The sequence below is a fragment of the Seriola aureovittata genome, chromosome 14 (assembly GCF_021018895.1).
Source record: "Seriola aureovittata isolate HTS-2021-v1 ecotype China chromosome 14, ASM2101889v1, whole genome shotgun sequence".
Taxonomy (NCBI): domain Eukaryota; kingdom Metazoa; phylum Chordata; class Actinopteri; order Carangiformes; family Carangidae; genus Seriola; species Seriola aureovittata.
The window spans coordinates 6488329-6511909 of record NC_079377.1 but is presented as its reverse complement, the minus strand read 5'-3'; positions in this window follow the sequence as shown (position 1 = coordinate 6511909).

Sequence of the window (23581 nt, the reverse complement as noted above, 5' to 3'; positions counted from 1 at the left end):
CTCAGAAGTTTTTAAAGGAGGCGTTTATCCTTTTTCTCTCTATCCTTTCCAAGCAAGAATGTCAGTCTCTTACGCTCCAGCCACAGATGCACAACCCCAACTATGATCTTACTCCTTCCTTCTCCCTTCATCTGTGACTTGGAGGTCCCTGGAGACCGGAGGGGAAAGAGGATCAGGTCTTGGAGGAGTTGGATGAGGAAGGGGAGAAAGAGGCCAAGAAGCTCTGTTGATGGTCCCTTAGCTAAAAGGTCACTGAGTTACATCTTGCTCTGTTTGTTGTTATGTAGTGAGGTGATGTCATGATTAAAAGTGTTGAGCCGCTGAAATGAACGCTGGCACAAAAGCTTTGGATTTCCCTGCGGGCTGAAGATCACGGCGGGGCCAGAGGTTCTGCATTTAAAACAGAGAGTGTTTATTTGTTCGCCCCCTATCATGAGTCCCTACTGTGTGTCCAGTGCGACGTAACCCCTGGGTCTCTGACCTCGCGGAGAAGAAGCACATACATGCACAGAGCTGAGTGTCTGTTTGCGGGAAGAATCTCAGTCAGTAGAACAAATAAAGTAATCTGATCAGTGTAAGACTAAGCAGCGCAGCACAAAGACCCAGTGAAACATCTTCCTGTTGGACAGTGCTGTCTTGTTGAAGCTAACTGCAGCTCACATCCTGACAACAACAGTCTTTGTACTGAAATCATTCCCAGAAGTTTGAATTCTGCTCTGCGGCTCCCTTCTGCAATTGTCTACAAAAGACCCCTGGAAGGCTTTTCCCATGACATACCACTAAGTTTTGCGAGGGGCAGTAACACTAATACAATCATGTAGCTACCACTTCAAACAATATGAAACCATTGGCAACAGACAAAACAGGAAATATTGACATAAATATGAATAGGAAGGATGACAAAGAGACTACTGGCCTCCTCCCTGTGACAGATAATGTAAAATCTTTGTTTCTGTCAGATAGCTAATAGATGAATAGGCTAACCGGTGTTCAGTTAGCATAGAGAGAAGACCTTTTCACATGACATGTACTGTCAGCTTACAGTGGATGACTGATGGGTGTTAAATCAGTGTGGAGTCCTCTTGAACCTCAGTATCAATCGCCCCAAAGCTCTGAATGTGCTGCAACACACAGAACAATCTAAAGCTGGTCCCCCGTCCTCTTTCCTCCATGTTGACCCCCAGGACCACTCTCCGCTTTTCAGTGTCGCCCTAATGGCCGAGCGTACTCTCCCTCTTTCTCCCTTTCCTCGTCCTCGCATTCTAACACAATACGGTCACGTCCGGCCGATGAATCGATGGCTCTGTTCAGGCCATGAATGGACGGGAACGGCGAGAAACTGAATAGAGCAGAGAGGAGAAAAGAGCAGTTTATGTGCAGATAGTTGTAGCGATGAAATAAATGTAATAGACTTGTGCAGATGGAAGACAGAGGAGGTCAGGGGGAGTTGGGGAGAAAGATGAAGACAATAACGCCGCTGCATCCCCCAGGGGTTTCTGGGAGAAGGTCAGAGGTCGCCATGCTTGGGCAAGATTCATATCCGAAGCCCTGTTGGCCCTTAAACTCTGAACGCTGGTACCAACCTTTATTGCTCCAGACGTCCTCTCTCATAACCCCCTGCATTCCCTCTCTCTCTCTTTCATTTCCTTTATCTGTTAAGCTCCCTCATTTTCGATGTCTGTGTATATATGTACATATGTGTATATTAATGTATATATCTTTATTTAAGCATTGAGATAACACATTTCATTCACAAGAAAGACCTGGCCAGTAAATGCTGTATGTGTGTGTGTGTGCCTTCTATGCCTGTATGTGTGTAGGTGAGGGCTCTGTTATATCTCCCTGGCTCCAGCAGGTTTATATTGCTGCTGCAACCGGAGCCCGTCAGACAGAGGGCCCATGTCTACGCCATGCCAGTCAGGCGGAACAGGGAAGTAAGCTGGAAGCACTGGGGGGGGGGTCTCGGTCGTGGGGATAGCCTATATAACTAACACACAGGGGGGCTTTTGAATTACAGCCTTGGTCTTTGGCGAAGGTCTGTGTTGGGTTAAGTGCCTGTTTGCAGTCTGGTCAGGGAAGGATTGTAAAATGTGAGGATGGTAACCTAAAAGCCTTTAAATTTCCCTTTCAAAAAAATCATAAATCACTTAAATTATGAGTTTCAAGAAGATGAAATGAAATTTTAATCATCTCAGAGGGTAAAACTGGATCCACACAGTAAAGTTCATAGGCACAGAGACAGAATGTAATGAAATGAAGAGCGAATCATGGTGGTGTCTAGCATAACTCAACCATCAATTACAGCATGGAGAATGCACCAAATATTATATTTCCTATGGTTTGTAGGCTATATAAAATATTACTGTTACAGTATGTAGAATAGACTGAATGAAGACCGACTTTCTTGCCTTTCCTACGGTGGTGTTATTGTTCTCCTCTTCTAAGAAATCACCAGTAAAACCACTGGTGGTGTGTAACTCAGCACATTTACCTGAGTCAGTACAAGTACCATAGGTACTTTTACTTTGCTCAGGTTTTCCAGTTTTATGCTATTATACACTTTTACTCCACTATGTTTATTTGACAGCTGTGGTGACTAGTTACTCAACAAATTAAGATTTTACACACAATATAATGATTGTTACAGATTGAATATGAAAGACTAAAAACAAGTTAACAGGTAAATATCACATGTACGTAGCATGAGTAATAAGTAGTTTCACATTTATTGTGCACCTCTACTTTTAAAACTTTATTATAGCCAATAATAATTGCATACTCTTACATGTAGTGTTCAGTGTTGTAGCATATCTGAATGCTTCAGCCATTACAGATCAGTAAAAATCAGTACTGTGTACTGTCTTTTTTCATTTGGACTTTCTGTTGTGTTTCTGCTGGAGGCTGTATCACCACAGAGACTATTGCTTACTATAGTTTTCCTTTCATTTATTAAAATAATGGTTATTGCTGATTGCATAAAGTTTAAAGGGTGATGAAATGTCATCCGAGGAAGCCACTAATAAAGGCTTGACCTCTTCAGACTTATTCCTTTGTCCAATATGTTCACAGTGAACGTACAGTATCTGCCTTAACATTCAATGACGTATTTCATTTATTTTCCTACAATATCACTGCAATATCATCTTGCAGTACAATACCTGCTAAAGTGAGATCAGTGTTAGAGTATAGGGTTATGTTTACGTACACACAGCACTTGGTTAAGGTTATGGACTGACTGTCAGAGGTGACTGACACCACAAGACAGTATGTGTTTCATTTATTAACGATGAACCAAAATCATAATTTTTACTAACCTTCCCTGATCATCGGAGGACTCAGTGTGTAACCCTCACTCTCTGTTCGCCAGAACAATAATCAGATCGTGATAATGTTTTCCTCAAAACTGTTAAAATATGTAAATGAGTAGCATCCACTGTAAACACATTTCTTGGAGACAAGGTGTATCTGTGTCCGAACCACATTCCGTCGAACAGCAACCCACATGAAAGTGTAACTCTGTGTGAGAAGGGGCAGACTGGAGTTAAAGGCCACGGTGAACTCTAGAGCTCCGTGACCCAGACATGGACCTCAGGGTATTGGTGAGGTGTATCAGTGTTGGTGCTGCTTGGCTGTAACTGAGCCAGACTGACAGCTGCTGTCTGTCTGCTCGCTCTCTGTAATCAGCTGCGGCCATGTGCCAACACTGTGCATGTGCGCGTACCAAGCACCAACCACCTGGCTGCATACAGCGCATATACTGTGTGTGTATATATATATATATATATATATATATATATATATATATATATAGCCTGGATCACAGCAAGTTATGGCATGTGTATGTGTGCATGTGTGAATGGAAAGAGAATAAAAATATCCCACTCTGTGCTCACAAAACTGTTATTACTGATCTATACAGTAATCATAAACGATTTTTTTTTTAACTGCTTTATCTGTGTTTTCCTGTTGACACTGACTGCATGTACAGAATGGGAGTCTGTGTTCATAAGGTCATATACAGCGTTATTAACATAGCTATAATCGCCAGTCATGTGTCGCAAGCCCAATCTATGTTTAAGCACGCTGTGGGTGTTTTGGGTGGTGCAAAGGTCGGCTGATATACGCACTGTACATCTGGTCAAATGGCTATATATTCCCCTGACTCTGGTGGGGTCACACTCTCCGTCCCACTGCAGACAAGTGGTAAGTTGTGAGTGAGTAAAGGCGCCATTGGAATGAGGTTTGTCACAAAAGGCTGTGAGTGCAGCAGAGATGGTTGAAGGAAAGTATTTGGAATATTTTACATTCGCTTGTTAATCGACGTGTTTGCAGTTTAGGTGAATTCAAAACGCTAATTTATTCAAGTCTGCTGTGTGAAGGTGTGCTGATCAGTGTGATCACTCATGTTTTTATTTTCACTGGTTTCTCCAGTTGATTATTGAGTCTGAAGTTTACCAGTTCCCTAAAATTTTAAATAAACCTTAATAAATCCATGGATTATTTTTATTTGAAAGTTGAAAAAAAAAAAAAAAGGAAAATTACAAGCCCTACATATATAGTACTTCAGACTTTCTTTAACCATCTATAGCAACAATATGCAAAAGTCAAACTACTGTGAATGCTGATGTAAGAGGAGGTGGAGGGAATCAAATCTCTGAACACACGCAGCAGAATGAATGAGCACAAAATGTTGCTGTGAGAAAGGTCATGGACATACATGAGTTGAGGGTGTATGAAACATGTGACTCAACTGTTCAGTTACAACAACGCTCAATCATACTTACCTTTCAGTCTGTCATGCAAGCATGTACAGTATGTGTGATAATGTAAATGTAATTGTCCTGTGCTGAACTATGATCAGACGGTTTTGTAGATCAGTGCAGAGATATGCAAATCTCAACATACATTCCCACTTAATTAGGTACACCTGTGAGATCTAATGTAATGCAGTCAAGCACCCCTGAAAACTATGAGCTCAACGGTGAACATGTACTTAAAGTAATACATCACTGACAGTGTCAACCAAAACTGAACATTATCACCCTTTGTGAAGGAAGAATTTATGGCTGGGCTGTTGTATCAAACTGCATTAGATTTACAGGTGGAACTAATAAACCAACCACTGAGTGTATTTCCAGTTCTATGTCCAAAACATCCCAGACACAAGTTTAGTATTACTCATAGTACAGTAAATACATAATCAAAAACATGATGTGGATAATAGATGTAAACAGCAGTGACTGTTAAACCACTTCCGCATAACGTCTCCAACACCACTATAATGCATGTAAACCAGTATCGGTTGTGTGTTGGGAGGTTGGGGGTCCGGGGTTGTGGGAGTATCTTTTTCCACTCACAAACCACTCAGCCTGGTCTAATCCCCATGTCGCCTCTCCCCTCAGCAACAACTCAAGCCCTGTCCTCTGGTTAGGGCACAGTGCTGACCCTAGGGTTCAGGGGTCAGGGGTCAGGGCAGCTCCTTGGGCTGGACAATAGCCAAAGCGCCACCTGGAGTAAATCAGCGGCCGGCTCAGGCGATTGCCCATGACAGCCGCCATTACCGAGGCCAAATAAACATAGAGGAGGCAAGGGATTGTGGGTAAATCTCAGGGAAGATCCGTGCACACGTGTACACACACATTCACCGTTTCTGTCTGTGCTGAATGTCCAGAGGGCCACAACTCACTGTTGCCCCAGTGTCACCCCCAACTCACCTCACCCCAACCCCCAACGCTGTGTGTGTGATTAACTGTTGGAAGTGGAAGAGGTGAAGGGTCTAGAGAGAACGAGTGGATCATGGGGGGGAGGTTAAGACTGAGGTGTGTGTCTGTGTGTGTGTGTGTGTGTGTGTGTGTGTGTGTGTGTGTGTGTGTGTGGTTGGGGGGTTTCACCGAAGGGACAGCTTTGTTTTTGGACTCGTATTTCATAGAGCAGACTTGTTGTTTGTTGGTTCAAATCCACTCCATGTGTTGATGTGAGACAGAGATGGAGCCTGAGCTGGAAATGGTCTTTCTGTCCTTCCCTCTGCATGTTTGGATAAATGAATGGGTGGATGTATTAATGGACAAGTTCACATGGTGACAATACAATCATACACATTCGCACTGCTCATCACAATACACAACAACACACACATAACACATCCAATTTAAAGGGAACAAACAGAAAGACAATTGACAGGCGACGACTGAATTGTTCATTATCTAACAGATAAATATAATTTACCATTGCATAACACTCAAATAAATACTTCAAAATTCAAACGACTTAAACCAAATATGTCATATTTATGTGTTGTATGATATGATTTGGGAGTGAATTCCCTGCGTTGCTGTGTATATTACCCACTGTGTATGTTACTGTGTGCTGAATTGATTTGGTTTTGGTTTTCGGCAAAGTCAAACAACCTCCAGCAGCGTGCATTGTTGAAACTAAAGGATAGTTTTTTGTAAAAAATAAATAAAAAGGAGTCTTTGTTGTAAAGACATTCCCTAATGAAAACCATCAATGAATACAGCAATCTATTCTTTACTTCAAACCAAGAGATAAAGAGCTGCATGTGCCGCTTTATTCTGGACCAGTTTCAGTTTTCTTATATTACCTAATGTAGAGTAATGTGTAAAGTCAAACCAAACCTCTCACCTCTTAATTAGAGGCAAAGTATTTCCCATTTTAGTTACCTGATCAAGATCTGTAATGAAATCACTAATTGTTTCTGCTAAATGTATTGTGGAGTCATCAGTGTACATTGAATTACAAGCATTTTTAATACAAAATGAAGATCATTAGTAAATTAGTAAACTGCAGACATGGCCCCAGACAACTTCCTTCAGGCACTCCATGTTTCACAAGTTTAACATTTGCTATAATTTCCAATTAAAATGCACCATTTACCTTCTATCACTCAAACAACTATTTATCCATAATAATGCAGACTGAAAAAAAAGAATGTTTCAACATTTTTTCAACATCATAATTCATTAAACTCTTGCAGAAAAATTCAGCAAAACCAGCTTCAACAGTAGAATGTCACCTGCTCATTATTGTGTCAGTAATCATAATCCAATTAGTAAAATAATATATCATTATGTAAATCCTGCATAATAAGCAGCTTTACTCTTAGTCAGTGGTAGATCCTGATGCTAATACTTCTGTGCTTTTAGATTTTGAATGAAGGATTTATTTTACATTAGGCCCTGCCACTTTTACTTTATCATAAAATATTAATAACTAATAAATATATTTGTGTACAAAAACACAGCTCTTGGTCTTTTTAAGTTTACTTGTAAAGCTTGATATTTGTAATAGCTCACATATGTTTGGTATATGGTTCACACATATGATAGGAATAATTGAACTGATGAAAAAGTAAATCAGTAAGTATTATAATGTTAAGAGTGAGTTATAGTCTTTTGGTCTCCTGTTTTCATCAGTTGTAAGTATTTACTGATTCCACTGTTTCCTTTGTCCAAGTGAAAGCGGGAAAACTGTGATTTATTGTTTTTTAATTTGAGACTTCAATGCAATAAAACTAACCTAGAAAGTTTGAGGGTGTGTAGAGCCTTTATTTCCACTGCGTGTTTGGATGTTTGATTGGATTTGCCTCGGTGGTGGAGGCTGAGAAGGCTGGGAGGGAGAGGGTAGGGGGGTTAGCATAACTCTTGTTTTGGATACCAGAGACCCAGTGATAACCACAGTGGTCTCTCTGGCTCCAGCTGAACCCCACGATAGTTGGTCAGCATCGGCCACCGCTGGGCTACAGCTATGTTTTGTGCTCTGTATGAAGATATTCAGTTCAGTTTATTGCATCGCAGGCCTCAGCCTATAAGGGAAGACTGGGGGAATCAGACAAGGCTGAGACTGTGGGTGAGACAGTAAACATAAAGCTGAGTGGGAGGAAGGAGATTTGATATGTGCTACTGACTTTTGTTTAAATACATGTTGTCGATTTTGGACGTCTCTCATATGATTATTATGAAGCAGATACTGCTGGAAAAAAAATCAGAGAATGTTAGAGATTGTAGGGTTGGATGCTCTTTGGGTAAAATAATAATCATATAATGAAAACAGATTTAAGGCACTTTAGGAATGTGTTGAATTGTTGTTTTTTTAAACATTTATTTTTTGGCATTTTGCCTTTATGTGACAGTGACAGTGACAGCGTCAACACAGACAGGAAATGAGTGGAGTAAGTGAGGGGTAAGGTATGCAAAAAAGGTCATCAGGATGCCCTGACAGTATTAACTCTAAGTCTATATTTGAATGTTGTGGAGTATAAGTATAAAGTAGCATCAAATGGAGAGTACAGTACAGAGTCACGCCAATAAAGCAGCTGTTCTGGAAAATGACACAGCACAAACCAAAATCATTTCTATGTATTCTGTTTATTTATCTTTAAACGTGTGTATTTGTAGGAGAATTACATGCATCTTCATGCATCCATATGTCCGTATCTATCCATGTGAAAGAGTGTATTTGTTTCAGTCTCCACGTCTGTGTGTATCTGCAGCTTTGTATGTCAACACCACAGTTGCATTTGTCCCACGCAGAGTTCAGGATCCAGAGAGTTAAGGGGTGGTTGGTGGTGGATATATGTTAGTGGCAGAGAATTCACTGGGGCTGTTTCGGTGGATGATGGTCAGAGGTTTCAGCAGACAACCCCCCCACCCACCCACCCCCCCACCCACCACACCACCACCCTCTCCTCTTTTCCCAGCTCTCAGCCACCCTTTCATTAGGGTGACAGTCAGGTCCTGTTTAGCCCCAATTGGCCATGCTAATAACAGTTTTAATAACCCGGGCCCATGTAATATTTCACTGCTGTTTGGACCACGATGACACGCTAAGAGCCCAGCGATGGAAAAACAGCTTCACTGCCGCAAGGATGGAATGACTGGGTGAACTCTGTTCGTGGATATGTGGGTGTGTGGGTGTGTGTGTGTGTGTGTGTGTGTGTGCATGTGGTGTATCCATGTTTTTGTATATGACAGGGTGACCATAGTATAAATTCTCCTCTGCATTTTAGCTTAGATTTGTTTGTCCTAGTGTGTCCTTTTTATATATGTACATGCGTGTGTTTGCATGTACACACTTTCACACAGTTGAATGTCTGTTTCAGCTCAACTCAATTAGATTTGTGTGCATGTTTGTGTGCACACCTGTTTCTGTCTGTGTTTGTGCAATAGATTAACTCACTGACTGCATGTTAATCTTTTACTGTGTGTAATGTGTTGTATAAGGCTTTTCCTGTTTCGACAGCGAAGCAGGGAGCAGTCAGGGCAGCTGTTGTGCCGCTGTAAACACAAACATGTACATTACTGCGCTTACATGCTCAGGCCCATTCATGACTGTCATCAGGTTGCATCAGAGAAAGGTCAGACTTGCACTTTAACTGCAGCTGGGAGCCTCACATCAACATGCCTCCAAACACATGAAGGAAGTTTTATGACAGCAGACTGATTGGATATAAAAGATGGCTTCAGATTCCCTAAGTAGTGTAAATATGTTCTCAGATTTACTTGAGCTGAGAAAGTGAAAATGATGAATGTTGGTGTGTAACTTAAAACTTTCAGAATTCAAAATATTCTGAAAGTTGAAGTTAAAGGAGCTTTTAGTTTTGTTATTGCTACACAGCTAATGTTAGCATTAACAGCCGTTTTCTTACCAGTCTAGAGGAAACTAAGTTCCTTTACTCGCCAAGAGCTGTCCACAGAGGTGAAAAGCAACCCTCCTGTTTTGCTTCTATTTCTATTACTTCTTTTCTTCTACCGAAGTTAGCATGCTAACCAGCTAGCCACAGTGACAACTAGTCGCTGTAGGGTCCAGTCTGCCCAGAAGAAGTTGCGCTGCTCAGACAATGCATTATAACCTTTTGTATTGTAAACGCAGCGATTGCTGAAGCTCTTGGCAAGACTGGTAAACAAACAGCTGTTAATGCTAATGTCGGCTATGTAGCAATAGCAAAATGTGTAAATAGCTCCTTTAATAAATAAATCATAATGCGAGTGAAAGTGGTACAAAAGCCTTTTAAGAAATAATGAGTATTTGATTGTTTTGTTGTTGTTGTTTTCAAGCAATTGCACTGTATTGACCTTATTCACCAAAGGAACTGTGCCCATATTTCATAATTGTTCAGGTCGGGATTTACATCAACTGGCAACATTACACATAAATATACCCTTCACATAGAGACATTTATAGGAAGCATGTGGAGGTCAGCAGTGTCTTGCCAGTTCACACTTAAAAAGAAATAGTTCAAATTTCAGTTCATACAGATGAAAATTAACCAGTTCACATTCATCATTCATTTTTTAAATTTTGAACTAAGTTCACAGTTCCAAAAATGAACTAGTTCACGTTCATTTGCTCAGTTTTTTTTAATAAACAGGCTGCTATTCTTTTTCAATAGAACCTCCCTCTACCCATCCATCACCAGCCGCAAATCATTGCCACTCCCAAACTAAATGAATTATTGTACACCACTGAAGAATCACAGACATGAGTTACATGTAAAATTCATTCATTGAACGTGTTCATGCACAACACTGGAGGTCAGGATGGTGGATATCTGTTTTTTTATCCAGGATATCTAAGTTCATATTTCAGACTACCAAGTAAATTTCACACTCCTTCCCTAAATTTAACCATAACTTAAAGGTCCCGTGTGGAGATCCAAAAAATATGAATTGAATTAATTTCCATCCTCAGAATACTTGCAAAGATTATTTTTCTTCAAAGTTTGAATAATTTACTTTTACATCCATGTTTGCTTGCTAGCAGTCTTCTTCTTCTCTTGCTGTATTCTTTATCACTGAGCTGTCACCTGCAGATTAGAAGAATTGCATGAAACCACTGATGGGAATATGTATCGCCTCCAATGCATGCTCGTGCACATGCATGAGAAACAAACAGCAATGTACTCATAAAACTCTCACCCTGCAGTGCTACTAATGGTCAAAATCTCCACAGGTTACCTTTAACCATTGTTTATTTTCCATAACCACCTTTCCCTAATATAATGGAAAAACTAACATTTTGCAGAATTACCCTGGATTACCCTGAATTACATCTGGTTATAGCGTAGCCATATCTTGAATGTATAGCACATTAAGCCCTGAAGCTGTAGGAAAGTGCACACTCCTGGTTCTTTGTTAAAATGCTTTTTGAAGTTCAGCTGAAACTAACATAAGGATGAAGCAAACTCAGTTAGCCAAAGTGAATATCTTCACCTTTGCAGTCATATGTGTGTTTGACGAGAAGAGGAGAGTGTCCAGAGATTTCATCTCTCGTTTCTCAGAGTATAGTCCTTCTATGAAGGTACAAATTCACTTCATAGTTAGTATGGACAGAGGGGATGATGTACTGACCCAGAACTCTGTTAGCATACATATGGCATGTTGAAGTTGCATGAAAATATACTGGAAGGAAATCTGACCTTGTCCTCTAAGAACTATTTTAAAATATTGAGGAATTGTTGTGTGAAGTCCATAGTTTCCAATCAGCCTTGATTTGAATGGAAAATGCTGAGATGGAAACCCGACTACAGACACACATACTCCTCTAGCTGCTTCAGCTCCTTCCACCCATGGTTTTGCTAAAGAGGCAAAGAGCGAGACAGTCTGTCAGAGCAGAGTGAAACCTAATTCTCTGGCAGCCCCTCACCTTCGGCCAATGCTGTGAAAGATAAAGACCCAGGGGGAAAATGGGCCTGGGAATCAAGCTAGCATTGGCTTTTATTGGGCAGCCCACATCACAGAGGGGACCTTGAGTAGGTCTTAGCCCACTAGGGAGGGCTGGAGACAGAGGCCTGTGGAGAGAGTCGGCCCGACAGCGGCAGGGGGAGCATCAGGGATGAACCAGGGAGCTCTTTCATTCCCTGCCAGCCTGCAGATTGCTTCCAACTGGAACCACAGACAAAACACAACTCCAAAAGAAAAGAAGAAAGACAGACGAACAGTCACCCAAAGAAACCTGTCAACAAACCATCCAATATCAACAATAAAGATATGGTCTGAAAGGTTTTAGCATATGTATTAGAACTCATTAATAAAGTACTTTTTATTTGGCAAACCTTGTCCTGAGTCTTAACAATCTAAATGTTTTTTGTTTTTTTTTACCATTTCAGGCAGCCATTGGTTTTCATTCATTCCTGTCCAGGACATCTGTAAGCAGACTCTTATTTGAGTTGTGTAATCAATCACAGTGAACATCAGGTCTGCACTGGTTTTTGTCAGAGTTGACAAATGCTGTAGAGACTTTTTCAAATCTATCTGCTCTGGATCTGCGTTCCCACACAGTGATAGTATAATGTAGACAGATACTTATATAGATGACAGTTTACATAAACCAAGCAAGTTTCAAAAATCTGCTAATTGATTTTCATGCTGTGCAGAACTGAATGGAAACCAAGGGCCATTCAGTTCCACAGTATGTAAAATACATTTAGTATTGCATTTCCATAAAGGCGGGGCTCTTGTGATTGACAGAACAATCAATATTGAAGCCAAGGTATCCTGACTTGTAGTTGATATATGGTCACACCCGTTAAACCCTGGAGCATACATTTCCTATATTGAATCATTAGACCCTCCCTGCCTGGAAAATACCCACATTTTCAACTTTAGACACTCATGTATGACCAAGCCCCCAACCGGTGCCCATACTGAAATTCAGACAGTCAAAGTCCTGCACCTGTTCCACTGTAGGACTCATGTAGGAGTAATATGGTTAATACATCAATGAATGCTTTTCTGAGAGTTCCTTTGATTTTTTTTTTTTATGTCCATGCTGTTCATATTTCTAATGGGAGTTCAAAGATCACCTTGCACTTAATTTACCATTGTGTTGTTAAAAACTGTATCATCACACCGTTCATTAAACACACACAGCCTAACAAAGCGTTTAAAAGCCGTCCGTAGAGGGTTTCTAGAGCTGGTGGCCATGGGTCATGAATCAGCCGCCTCTCTGTAGAGTCTTTTGAAGAGAACATGAGCAATTTATGGAGGCTTGCATAACAGAACCCAACACTCTGGTAAAAAGCAGCATGGACGCCTCTTTAAGGATTTGGTGGGTAAGCAGTGTAAGAACCAGAGCTGAATCAATTAGCCCTAGTGTGTGATTTATGAGTGAGGTGAGTGAGTGAGCCTGCCTTTTTTCTGTAGAAACACACACACAAACACACACACACACACACACACACACACACACACACACACACACACACACACACACACACACACATATACACACACCTGTCATAGACAGTAGAGGGGATATAAGCCTGAAGCCTGAGCTCACCAGATTAACTCTGCCATCGCACTCAGACATTAATCAATGTCTGCCACACATCTGCATATACACACAAGAATGTACACGAGTGCGTCCACACATGCTCAGTATCTCTGTGAGTTTATTCCTTTTCCTTCCTTTGAAGACTCCTAGATAAATAGCACTTTCCTGATACCTTGAAGCTGCAGGATGCATTATGCAACACAACATCAGTGGCCAAGTATTCACCTTCAGTGTGTCCGCTAATACAGCTGGTGTTCTCAGCGCTATTACTAACCAGCGGACGGGGGTTAGTTTTTAGATCCACCCTCTGGTATGTGCAGTGTTTTCCACTCTCCATGTGCTGTAGATTAGTCTCTTTGTTCTCTGCTGTGCTGCCATAACACTCGCTCATTAATCACACTCTTACAGTAGTCCGCTCCTCCACCGTCCCTCCCTCCATGGCTGCCAGCTATTCCCAGGGTGTGAACTCTCTACCGCTGCTAAAACCGCAGGGTTATCCAGCCAGCAGACAGGAGGGAAAGTGGGTCAACAGAAACCACACTGGAACCACCTGAAAGCAGCAGGAATGCAGGACCACCTCCTGTTGCACTGACTGTATGGGTGTCTGTTAGGACTCACACTACTGTATGTCAGCCTCAGTAAGAACAAATTAGAGTTTTCATCGTTTAAACAAAAACCAGGACAGAATTTATTTTTGAGCACTCCATAACAACAATATTTAACTTACGTTTCCTCTAATGTGAGAGTTGATTGATCTACCTTATATAAATAACTTCTTCTTAGTACATTTGTTCTGAGAAAAATAGTTAATAAAAAGGCTTTAAAGTTTTGCCAAATGACATTCGGCCTCATGCAAGAATATTTTCATATTCTTGCCCTAAAATTCTCTCTTTCTTCTTTGAGGTTTGTTCTGAGTCAGATTCACCAAACTCTGTGCACAAACCTGTTTTCAGACTGATAAGTACCACCTGTTGCACATTCATGAGACCTGATCATTAGCATAAGCAACACTACCTGTTCCACTTAGCTTGTGGGAAAGTTTCATTCACAAAAATGTCATATAAGAGTAAACAAAGGACTTTCACACTGCGGAGCCTCAAGTGTGCTGTCGGAGATCAGCAAACAAAAACATAACAGATTTAGCAGAGTCAGTAGACGTATTAGACCCGAAATGAACAAACTAATCTTTTCATACATACAAATTAGTTCACTTACTGTAAAAATACACACTGAGCATCAACAATATTATCACAGAAAGTAAAAACACTTTTCATTTCATAATGTATCATCTTATGTAAGCCACATCTTAATGTTTTGGGAGGATAATGAACATAGTGTTTTACTTGAATGTCACCTGTATATCATACTGATGCACTGTACACTTTTGTGGCAAGAAAAATGTGAAACACCCAGTACTCACAAACTCGAAATACTTGAAATACTCATTTACATTAAGTGGTCTGTACATCCCAGCGCCATTATGTACATCTGTCATCAGAAGAAAGAAGGGAGGGGGGAGGTTTAGGCAAGGTGTGTTGTAGTCGAGTCACATTTTGATTCAGTAATATTTGGAAACTCTACTACAGCTGTATTATTAAATCATTAAATCCAATTTCTGTCCCATTTATGTGTGTGTGTGGAACCAACGAGAAGTCAGCTGGCCTGGCCAGAGGAAGTCTACACAGTGTATGTTCTCACCTGGCTTGACCGGAGGAGGACTGTTTTGCAATTGGACCCAAGAACGCAGAAGCAAGTCTTTAGACAATAGAAAGGCCAAAAGTTTGATCAAAGTAAAACCTAATGTTTCTAACAGCAGTGTTTCTTTTAAAAGCGAAAAATGAAATGCTTTAAAATCCTTGTGTTTTAAATCAGTCTAAGAAACCTCCACAATTATATCTTTTCAGCCATGAAACATGACAGTCTGCAGTCGCACCAACCCTTAGAGGAGACTGAGTTGCACTGCCACCTGGCCAATCTCTTCCTATTCCACCTCTCGTCAAAACACACTGGCAAGAGAGACGATAAAAACAAGACAGAGAAATATAATTGCAATAAGTAGAAATAAAGACATACAACCTTTCCTGGTGTCATCTACTTTTCAGTCACTAAAACCACTGGGACATTAAGACTCTTAATTACTACCTGTTGCACTATTTAGTACTGAGAGATGCAGCATCAAAGGGCCAGAAACTAAAAGTCATCATTTATAATAATGCCATGTTTGCTCTGTTAACAAACCTATAATCTCGTCCTCTAACAACACGCATAATAATATATTCGCAGATTTCTTAATTCTTTGCTCCACATAAATCACTGTTAAAGCAAAAGCCAGTGGTGCAGAGGCCAGGGGCCCTGTGCTGCACTTACATATTGGACCTTTTAGAGGCGACTCGGAGCTGTTTGAGTGTATATGTCACTGTCCAACAATCTCTGGGTAAAATCCATCATAACTTTCAGACTTTAAATCAGAGCAGCATGCAACACGGGATCGAGTTTCTCTGTGCAGGAGGCCCTGGAGTCCGAGGCCTCGCTCGCTGCCTTTGTTTCCAGCTCGCAGCCGTGCCCACACTACAAATACACACACACACACACATACCCTAAGCCCCCTTCCCAAAATATCTCTCACACGCTACACTCTTGCCTTTCGTTCCACCTCCACCCCCTGCCTCTTTGTCTTCGCCTCCTCCCTTGCCCCCCACCCCACCCGCCGCCACCCCTCTTTGCCGAGCCACTGGTGAATTAGCATTTTTCCACAGCTTTACTTTTGTCTTAGTTAACCCTCCCCACCACCACTGCCACTACCCCACCCCAACCCTCTCTATCCGCTGGTATGTGGCCTGTCATTAATCTGCAGCGCAGCCCGAAATGACCCCCCAAAAACCAGTGCACGGGGGCCACTGCTTGGAAAGGGGGTCTCTTCACTTCTCATTAAGAGCCAATAGCCACCCGCATCCCATACCCCAACTCCCCCTCCCTATTGCTAGCTCACTCTGTCGCACTAATCGCACACAATCATTAGCATGGCGCCCCCGTTTGGGTCCTGCCGTGTATTATTGGGTCAGGCAGGGGGGACGGACGCCTCTCTTTCTGTCAGAGCTGGCTTTTAGAGATGCAAAATATGATACCCATTCAGACTCTTCACCTACCCTTTGCTACCTCTTCAGCCCCCCCCCCCCCCCCCCCCCCACACACACACACACACACACACAATAAACTCCCTGCTATGAAACTGCATCCCAAAACAGCCCAGCTCTCATCCCTCCCTCCCGCCCTCCCTCCGCCATCTCTGGTTTAAGGAAGTTTGCCCCTGATCCAGTGACCCGTGCCAAGTCTGAGCGAGCACTGTGCCAGTCTGCAGCCCCCCCCCTCCTCTCCCTGCCTCTCAGTCAGACGCGTTGATGAGACTTGAAGCCGTCCGAGCCTGGGCACACTGCACAAGTCACAAGGCTCTCAGCTGAGTCAGTCTCAGCCCTCAGTCTGCCACCCAGACTGTGGTGAACTCAGTCTAACACCTAACAAAGCCCATACAGCTTTACTTCACTGTGGTTTTCAAAGGTTTAACGTAACTCATGATGATCAGCAAAGGATGAGGCATGGGAAAAACTTGCTAAGGGTAGTAGCATATGTGGACACACACGCCCGCATACACACTCAATCTACTTGGGCACATACACACAGATGTGCCTCGATTCCAAAAGCCAGTCAACAGTAATCAAATATGATGTAACCAAAATATTATTTCATAATTAGATTCAATATGCAATGCCAATGACGCCCTGGATTAAACTGTAAATCCCCTAATATTATGGAAAGTGTTGTGTGACAGCTCAGGCCTCAAAATTACACTTAACACACTGTTAATTCACATTGTCAGATAGTAACAGACACATTGGCCCTCAAATGCGCAGACTCCCTGACTTGAACTTAATAACAATAACGTCTTCATGGTGCATGCCATGTTTTTTACCCAGCTCTTTGTGGTGCATGTGAAGCTGCTCGTGTCAAATAGTCTCTCTTTGACAGATTGCTACGTTTATTATCTTTTGCTAGTCTGATTCTGAATGTTATACATCCACATGTTTCACTTTAACGCTCAGCAAACACTTATTCAAGTAAATTAAACATGTTTGATCACTATTAAATAAGTATTCAAATGTATTACTTTAGGGATAATTCTGTTTTATTACAACTTTTATTTTTGTAGTTTTGGCCTCATTCCTGTTGGTTATAATAACATCATACTCACTTATGTAATTGCCGAGGTCTGCAACACCAGTCTACAAAAAAGGTCCAACAAAAGAGTGGTCACATGATCATTCATGTTCTAAACAAGCCAAAGGTTTTTGCCTGATTGCAGCCAAAACTAAACCTAAGCAATGTGTCAGTAATAATCCTAATTGTTGAACAATGGCGGTTAGCAGTGAACTGGGTAATGACTTTACTGTTCACCTTTTGTTTTGTTTTCCAAATAAGTTTTATGATTCTGAAGTTTGTTTGAAATCTATACGATCGTCTGACTGCTTGCCTTTGCTATCCTGCCTGACTTCTTTTCCAGCTCTAAGTAATTTACACATGATGAATGTAAGTCCACTATTCATTCTCCTTCTAGCTCTGTTTTGATCTCCACCAACTCCTGAAGGAAATATGTGGCTCTTTAGCTGTTAAACACTGCGCTATATTCACCAGCTACTCGCTAACTTTGACCAGAGCAGTGAGACTAAACCAAGCGTCAAGAGCAGAAGAAGAAACACACTATAATCCTCTGTGGACCTGAAGAGAACAGCAAAGTTGGGGAATAGTTCTCTGTGGATTTGTCACTATGAACAACCGCTTTCACATTACACATACTCATTTGATCAGTTGTTAATATAAAATATGCTGATTAGAGCAGCTTTACATAAATGCACATAAGCATAACATATAGCTGTCAGATATATGTAGTGGGGTAACAAGTACAATATTTGCCTCTGTAAAGTAGAAAGTAACATAGTACTTAAGTGCAGGACATGAGGAAATGCACTTTGTTACTTTCCATGATGCAATCTCAATCTGATACTGCATTTATTTAATTTTTTAAAATATATACTTTTGTTATTATTATTATTTAGTATTATTTCTTTTGTTAAGATGTTTTTTTTTATTCTCTTAATGATACATACTGTACTTGCAAATTTTACTTTAGCAGTGAATATCTTAGAGATGAATATGTTAATGTACTAAGGCCTCTCCCACCACATCATACCTCAGTGCACTTGTACTTGTCATCCTCAAAAAGACCCCCCAAACTCCCTCCTAGTGGAAACACTGGATCCCAGAACACACTGTCAAACTGGTCATTGATATCCGGCCTCTTCATCGTGCATGTTTTCTCTTTGGGTGTCAGAGAGACTTATTGTCCGTCCCCCCACAACTCTTGAAAACCACTCACCCTCCCACCCTTGAGCCCAGATCTGACATGGCTGACCTTGGTGTCAACTCCCACCCTCCATCAACCCCCCCCCCCCACGACCCCCTCTCCAAGTTGTGGGGTTGGGGTGCAATTTTTCTGTGACTGCTGCATTATGGGAAACACGGTGAAAAGAGAGTGAGCGAGAGAGAGAAAGAGGTGGGGTGAATGTGTGTATACGTATGTGTGTGTGAGGGGGGTCACATCCCCAATCAGTGATGTAAAACAGAACCATTGTCAGAGTGGCAGGAAAAAAAACCCTGATTAATGCAACAGGGTGTTTGTTTGAGAGATGAAAGGGGAGAAAAGGGGGGAGGGTAGGGGGGGCGAGAGAATGTAGAGAGAGAGAAGAATCAGGGCATGAGAAGGTTCTCGACGCATTCGAGAGTCTGTTCAATGTCCAGCGGAGGAGGTCTGGGGGAGAGATATTTCACAGCTGACAAGTCTGTGTGTGTGGTGTGTGTGTCTGTGTGTGTGTCTGTGTGTGGAAATATGTTATGTAACCTCCTCTCTGGGGAAAAGGAAAGGCGAGGGTCAGACTAAGGGAGGAGAGGAGAAGAAGAAGAGAGGAGGAATGTCATGAGTGAGGAAAAAAGAAAAGGAAAGACAAACTTTCCTCTCAGTCTATTTTGTCGATATGAGGTATGTATGAGTATGATCAACACAATTTCCTTCTCTCCGACTCACTCCATGCTTCTTATATAAACACCCCAACACATACTATTCCTATATATAAATACATCTCCAGCCCTAAAATAAACACATTTCTACTTTTCCTCCTGCGTCCCTTTAGCCCTGGACCGGGTTGCACCAGCTATTTCAAAATCCAATAAGTTTGTGTGCAAAGTCCTTCTTACACTAAGTTTGCATAAGTGCAGAAAATTGCAGTTCCTCGAATGGCCACTTGAGGCTTGATCCAAATGTGAATCAATCCCCATAGACTCCCATGTTAAAATGACATGCCCCAAAATAACCCAGTTACAAAGCCTGGTACAAAAAACAGTTTTAGTCTCTGTAGCGAATTACCTCCTTCATGACAACTGTACGTAGCTGTATACAACTCACCCGTTAATATTTTATTAAGGCTTAAAATTATGCATAATTGAGGGCGTGGCTGCTTTGAGTGACAGGTGGGTGACCGTATGCTTGCCACAAACCACCATTCCCCAAAGTTCTGGGCGCTACACATGCCCCACCTCTTTGCCCATTTTGGGATTAGCCAGGAACATACAAACTGGTGGCAGTATGTGTCAATACCGAGTGACCCAGTATGAGTCAAACTTGCAAAAGTATCAGTAGAAAAGGATTGTTCATTCAGTTTTGACTATTAGTAACAACATGTCTCAGTCTAAGCGCTAGTTTCTGTAGTGCAACCCATCTTAATGTAATGACGTGTAAATCTGTACTTGTAAACGCGTTCTGAGTTTGAAATGTAACACACAGCAGGTCCTTAAACACATCACTTCAGTCATAAAACACATATCTACTCTCTGAATATGACATGACATCTTTTCAAAAACAAACCCTCGCTCAGCCTGGGCCTCATAAATTGTCAGCACGTACTCATAATTTTCCTTGAAGCCCATATGGTTGAATGTGATACACATTTGGGCTTCAGTTTTACACATCCTGCCCAAACCAATTCATTCAAGTCCGTGCTTTGGAAACCCACTGTCTTTCTCACAGTGTTTCATTTGCTCTGACTGAGCCCTCGCGTGTGCCATTAAACAATTCTTTTATGATGTGAACGTGTTAAAGTTGCTACGAATAAATGAAATCAAACTCCCGGGGCGAGTGGGACGGGAGGGGAGGTGGGGCTCTGCTGGCTACAGTTACACCACAGGTTATTGTCCAAATCAAAATGTAGTTTTGTGTTGAGTAACTGCTCTTGGGTGGCGTCACATTATTGAGGGATGTGTAATGTTATGTGTCATCCCCCAGGGTTGATCGAACAGTATAATGTAATAATGAAACCAGATGATGTAATTTTGGTTTTATTATATAATCCTATATAATTTGCCTTTTATTTATCCCATCTTCGATTTCATTCTTCTATTCTTGTGAAATATTTTGCCTGCTAACATTTACTCTCATCTGTATGATGTTGCCATCAGTTCTTGCGTTAAATAAAATGTGTACTAACTATACTGTGGGCACTTTCATGCCAAGTTGAGCCATCAGGAATAGATGAAAGTGGAGCAGCAGAGACTCATTGAAAAGCCACCAAGATCCCAAATCCTCTGGTAAAAGTGGAAGGAAAGAGAGAAGTAGAATGAAAACACCTTTGAGGACATTTCCCTTCTTTCCTTTTCTCTTTATGTCCTGCAATGCTCAAGTGTAAATTCTCGGGGGGGGGGGGTCAGCAGGAGCTGTAATGGCTCTCTGCTCAGCGCTCAACTTGGCTTCATTAAAAGAGCCAGCGGAGACGAGAGAAGGGTTGGAGGGATAAAGGGGAGGAGGAGCTGGTTCCCCTAAGCCCCATCAGTGTGTTTATGCTGTAACAGGGGGATGGAGGGGAGCCTGGTGTGTGTGTGTGTGTGTGTGTGTGTGTGTGTGTGTGTGTGTGTGTGTGTGTGTGTGTGTGTGTGTGTGTGTGTGTGTGTGTGTGTATTTTTTCTGACTCAGAGCCGTGCTCCGCGGCCCATAATTAATGGTCCCTGATGGAGGTGGGGCCGGACAATAGGAGCCTTTCAGCAGGGCCATGGGGCCCCAGTCCCGGACCCGTCCTGGCCCGTCCTGCAGGCACATTGTTGCCCCGCTGTAACTTCTGCCAGCTGGGCCGAGAGGGAAACTTCAACATAGCGGGGGCCAGAGACACTATGGCCCAGGATCCTGTGTGTTTGTGTGTGTGTGTGTGTGTGTGTGTGTGTGTGTGTGTGTGTGTGTGTGTGAGTGCATGCAGTGATGCTTCTCACCAAATTGGATTACAGAGTTAAAAACACATGAGTAGAAAAGAGTGGAGACACAGCAAGAGATCAAAGAGTCAGCAAGAAGATGTAGGACACAGACATATGCACCCATACACTGGCTCATCCTTACATTACAGTGTCTTTGAGTCACAGTGAATTGAATGCTTTTTAATTATTCAACAATCCTGTGGGTCATACACATTCCCTAAACATTCACAGAGGAAGTTCTTAAAACAATTGAAAAAAAGACAATTGAATAAAGAATTTCTTCTGTTTCTATTATTTTTCACTATTATGAAGTGAGACCGTTTTATTTCTCTCCTTTTAAGCTTCTCAAATTAATTGGAAGCAAGACTTTCTGTGCTTTTTTTCTGAAAACTTTTTGCTGAACACTAGGGGTCGGTGTTCCTACGAGTAAAGAGAGTAGCAGCACTACTACCACCTACCATGCAACATGAGTCAGACCGGCTCTCTGCTCTGTCATTGCAGGCCAGACCAGCAGCCAGGGCCTGACAGAGAGGCATCTACCCCTGTCTTGTCTGTAATAACTCCACTCTCTATTATGATTTCTGGCTTTATTATTCTAATTGTGATCACTGTGTCCTCAGCTTACACTGGAATCTATCACAAAAACAACTAAACATAACCAAACTCATTTTATCTCTTGTTCTAACATTTCAGTGTGTGTAATCGTATTCTTTGTATCACTGCATGCATGGAAACGTAGATGTGGTTGTGTGAGTCTGTGTATGCACACAAGTGTACATTTAATCCTGTGCAAGCATGTCTATGCATGCCTTGTGTAATAATAACTCCATCCACTATGGCCCACCTATATTTAGAATGGCCAATTTATGACCATCCATACCAGTCTAATCTCTCACCCCCTGCTCTCCCCATCAAATGCCATGAATGCAGGTCTGGTGCTGCAAGACCATGAAATTCTCTATGTTACGTTACGTTACGTTACGTTACGTTACGTTACGTTACGTTACGTTACGTTACATGTCATGTTATGTTATGTTATGCTACGTTATGTTATGTTATGTTATGTTTTGTTATGCTATGCTATGCTATGCTATGCTATGCTATGCTATGCTATGATATGATATGTTATGCCATGGTATGTTATTCTATGTCATGTTATGCTATGCTATGTTATGCTATGCTATATTATTTTATGCTATGCTATGCTATGCTATGTCCTGTCATGTTATGTTATGTTATGTTAAAGTATATCAAGTCATGTTTCGTTGGGATTATGTTAGATGATATTACAAGATGTCACTTCATGTCATTATGGACGTTCTGTTCAATGACACCAGGAGCATTCCCACTCTGCTATCATCCATAAATTTGGATACAGCGGATGTGAGTTACCTTGGATGACAGGGGGAACAGGTTAGGACCCGGAGCCCCTTAATCTGCCTTGTGGAAGCCTTAATCCCATTACTGTGTGAGGGAGCAGGAGCCCCAGGACGCTGTAGCTCGCTGCCCACAGCCCAGCGACAAAGCTCATTTCTAGCCTTTGAAGTGGGAGTTGACCTAAAGAGCCCCTCATCTGGTTTCCTGGAGGCGTGACAGTAGTTATAAACTGGCAGTTATCTCAGTGTAAGGATGGTTTCCACAGGGTATTCTTATTGAATCTGATCAGAGCGATACATGTACATTTATACATTCAAGGTCAGTGTAAATACAAGCAGCCAGAAAACAAATCGTGGTTGACATGCACACATGCATCTTATTAAGTCACTTAGTCGACTTTGAGTTTTAAATTGTGCTATTCTTGAGTCAAATAAAATCTGGCAGAGTGAAACCTTTCCATCTTTTCCAAAGAAAATCGAATTAATTCAAGAATGCGTTGAATCAAATGATATAATTATCATACCTCTGCAGCTGCCCCCTCATTCCACAACACTCTCCATTCAGAGGAAAC